Here is a 4,526-nt window from a genome sequence, read left to right as displayed (position 1 = left end):
ATCCTAGCTACGAGTGCTTCTTGGTGGACATTATTTAACCTCTGAGCCTCAGCTTCCCCATCTGCAAGATGTTTTTAGCATTAACCAAGTCACTGGGATGAAGATAAAATAAGACTGTATATAGCTAGCATAAGTTGCATTCAAGAAATGCTAGTTTCTTCTTTACCTTCCTTTTCCCATTCTTCTGGACTTTTCAGAAATGTTCTGCCATTTGCCTGTTTTGCTAGTCGTTTAATTTACTCATATCTTGTCATTATATGCTCATTATGACAGAAGATAGGCAGACCAGAGATTCGACCAAGACCCACTGGTTTGCATAAATAATTTTCAAGCATAACTAATGACTCACGGCCTGCTTCTTCTTGCCTTTCAGATATTCTCCCAGATGAAAAATCCTCAGCTTCATCACAGCATCCTAAATAGGCAATTGGCAAGGGAACATCCAACTGGAAGCTGACTTGAAAAGGATTCAATACGATTTTATCTGGATTAATGTGATTTGGGTTTTTTGGAGGAAGGTGCTTTTGGGTTTGGGGGGATTTTGGATAAAAACTCATCTAAAAACAAGTACCAATTAATTCAATGTAAGGGAACTAATTCTTTTCTTTCTGCCTATGTTTCTTTTAATAAAAAACTGTAAATCAATACACAGTTCTTATAGAGAGGCAGTAAATCCTGGCAATTAGCCAGTCTATGTAAGTTTAAATTCCAGCTCTGCCACTTACTATGTGACTGTGTAAATTATTCAATTTCTCTGTGCCTCAGTTTCCTCACCTATAGAAAAAGACAATAGTATTTACCTATAGACTCACTGTGAGGAATCAAAAGTCAATACAAGTGAAGAGTTTAGGACATTGCCTGGTGCTCGGTAGGTGCTAAGAGATTATCACTATTATTTAGTACTAGTTTTTCAATGAATAATTAATGAGTACCTACTAAGTGTTAGGCACAGCTCTAGTAATTACGAAATATTTAAAAATGGATTACCATCTCTTCTTTGCTTTTAAGGACCTTGTAATTGGGAAATAATGGAACTATTGAAGATTATCACTTACAAGCATTTCCCACAGGCAAGTGGCATAATTATTACTATCATTATTTTGCACATGAATGCTAGGAGGTTCAACATTAAATGTCTTACCCAATGTCACTTAACTAAAGAGCATCAAACCATCACAGTTTCCAGGATTTTGGACTCCAGAACCCATTGTTATTTCACTTCCAGCACATCATGGCTCAGAAAATGTATTAGAGAATGTCTCACTTTTCTCATTCTTTTTAAGAATTTCCTTTTGCCTGATATTTCAAGTGAATCATAGCAGTTATGCAGAGAAGATTCTTTATTTCCGATTATGTTAGGCTCAGTAGCCCAAGGCATTCTTCTACTTCAAGGAGGAGAACCTGGAAACACAGACATTGCCTCGTCTGGAACCACTGTCAGCTTTCCTTGCCCACACTGAGTCTGGAACTGCAATCAATTCTCTAAAAGAACATTAAAAGCTTTGGATCAATATTGAGATTGAAAAATTGAGGCTTTAAATGATTTCTATCTACGGGAACAAGTGTATTTATTGATGATGACAGAAGAAAACACTACTGATGACAGAGACAAGATTCATGCCCTGCTTTTTTTGGTATCTCCAACATAGGCTTTTGCCATTATAACCACCCCAGTGTCTAGCACAGTGCTGGCACATAGTAAGTGCCCGTTAAAAAGTTAGTGGCTGAATGAATGGCTGTATTCTACACAAACTGTTCAAAAAACTCTCTAAAAGTTCGTTTTTGACCCTCGTTAAAATGAGAAGCATGGTAAACATTTAAGAATACTTTGTAGAATTACAACGGTTAATCTTAAACTTCTTTTCTTTCTTCTTTTAACTTTGAAGAGAGAAGTAGTATGGCACAACTGAAAAAGCACTGGACTAAGTGTTGGCAAGCCTCGGTTTTAATCCAGGCCTATGACTGTTATTTTGTGACATGGAACACATTAAGACACCCCATCCAGATCTTAGTTTTTCTATCTTATCAAGTGCAAGAGCGGAATTAGGTTAGTTCGGCTTTCATCGGCCATTCAAATATAACTTTTATATTTGTATAACCTAAAAAATTAAGATGAAAAAATGTATGATGAAAGTGACAGATAAGCAAACATTGTCCTGTGTATAGCTCTATGCCTTTATAGGCAACTTTTTTTCTAGAGCTTGTCCCGCCCTACCTGAGGTCCTCAGCCATTAAAGCCTGCCCTTGACATAAGTTTTGGTTTTACATTAGTTATCAATTGCCGCATTACAAATTACTCCACAACTTAGAGGCTTAAAACAACAAACACTTAGAGTTTCACAGTTTCTGTTGGTCAAGAACCTGGGCACAACTTAGCTAAGTGCCTCTGGCTCGGGGTCTCTCAGGTGGTTGCAAAATTATGCTGTTGGCTAGCGCTGCAGTCATGTTAGGCTCAACTGAGGCTGAAGAATCTGCTTCTAAGCTCATTCATTTGGCTGTTGTCAGGCCGCAGTGTCTTGCTACATGGATCTCTCCATAAGCTGTCTGAGTGTCCTTATGACATGGCAGCTGGTGGTCTGAGAGGGGAGAGCCAGAGACTGCCCAAGAGAGAAGCCATGGTCATTTAATAATTCTTCTTGACATTGACATTCCATCACTTCTGCCACATTCTATGTGTTAGAATCAGGTCCACCTCACACTCAAAGAGAGGGGTTTACTCAAGGGAGGCAGGGACTACTTGGGGCTGTCTTAGAGATAGCCTACCACAGCCAACATTTACTCCTAGTATGAACTTTAGATGTTAGTGTCAACCAAGGTGTCTTATTCTGTTCGGGCCACTATACCAAAATACCACAGACTTGGAAGCTTATGAATAACAGAGATTTAGTTCTCGCAGTTCCGGAGGCTGAAGTCCAAGATCAAGTGCCAGCATGGTTGAGTGAGGGCCTTTTTGAGTTGCAGACTTCTCACTGAATCCTCACATGACAGAAGGGCAGGGAGCTCTCCCTTAGTCCTCTTTTCTAAGGACATTAATCTCATTCATCAGTCACCTCTCAAAAGGCCCCACCTCTTAATTCCAACACATTGGACATTAGGATTTCAACCCGTGAATTTCGAGAGGACACAAACATTCAGACAATAGCACAGAGGGCATTCATTTTAACTGTGGGATAACAGTCTCTGTCTACTCTATGAGGAATATCAAGCAAATTTGTTTCGGGGCAAAATTTAGGCGGTAAGACAGGGAACAAAGTGGGAATGAGGAGGGAAAGGATATGGCTTCCATTAAAAGTGAAACCATAGTCATAGTTATTGAATCCTGCCATATACCAAGCAATATGGTAAGCACACAGCAGACAGAGTTATATAAAATTTGATCACCTTTCCCAAAGTACAACATATTTGCTCTTGGCTACCTCCTCCAAATCTCCATTACCCCACAAGAGAATTGACTAAAAACTTTTCTCAACCTCTTTGAACACCAGAGGCAGAATATTATAGTGAATGGAACACAGTATTCTTGTACCTTCCCAGTCATAAGCGTGTCATTTAAACTTTCTAAATCTGTTTCTTCTTCTAAAAAAAAAATGGTGTCTCACCCAACCTATCTATCATCACGGATGTACGATAAAGAGTTGTTTCTGAGAACGGGCTTTAAAAATTAAAGCACCATCCAAATAGAAGAAGATATTCTGATTATGTGATTTTTCCTGGGCACGATGAGAAAAACAACACTTGACCTCTCCCACTCTTTCAAAGGATACATGCAAACTTCTATTAGTCTTTATAAATTTATAGAAAATATGTCATTATTATTGAAAAGTGTGAGCCTATCGACAATGCACCATTAGCCAGGATTGACTAATTGTGGTATGGTAACGAACAATCCCCAAATCTGTGTTGCTTGAAACCACAAAGCATTATTTCTCTCTCACTCTTTATGTCCATCTCAGGCTGACCGATGCTCTGCTCTGTGTCATATCAGAGTTTGACAGGTCCTGGGCTAATGAAGCAGCCATTGGTCCATGCAGCAGGGAAGGGGAAGGACAAAAACTCACACGCTGGCTCTTAAGAGGCCCGGAAGTGACACATAACATTGCGTCTTTCACTTCACTGTCCAAGCTGAGTCTTATAATGGCCAAGAATAATTTCAGAGAGTAAAGAGTCAATCCTCAAATGTGCCCAGGAAGGGAGGAGCCCTGAGAGCATCAGGAGGCAGCACTGTCTTCCACACTGCCTTCTGAGAAAATAGAGGGTTTGTATTCCAAGCTATGGGAGGCAATTAACCTCTGACACTTCTAATATGTAAGCAAAATCCTTCTTATTTATGCATCATTTAAGATTATTTTTTTCTGCAAAATGAGTGATTACACCAAATTATTTTTTATTTTAAAAAACACAAGTTTTATTAGGAAATCTCATCATCAACGCTTCCTGCAATGTGTCTCTAAGTCATATTTTCACAGAGAGGAGTCTGAAGTGGCACTTTCTGTCCATGTGTACATGTGTATGTGAGCGTGTTCTTG

The sequence above is a fragment of the Pteropus alecto genome, unplaced genomic scaffold (assembly GCF_000325575.1).
Source record: "Pteropus alecto unplaced genomic scaffold, ASM32557v1 scaffold95, whole genome shotgun sequence".
In the NCBI taxonomy this organism is placed as follows: Eukaryota; Metazoa; Chordata; class Mammalia; order Chiroptera; family Pteropodidae; genus Pteropus; species Pteropus alecto.
Note: the sequence above shows the minus strand (reverse complement) of the source record.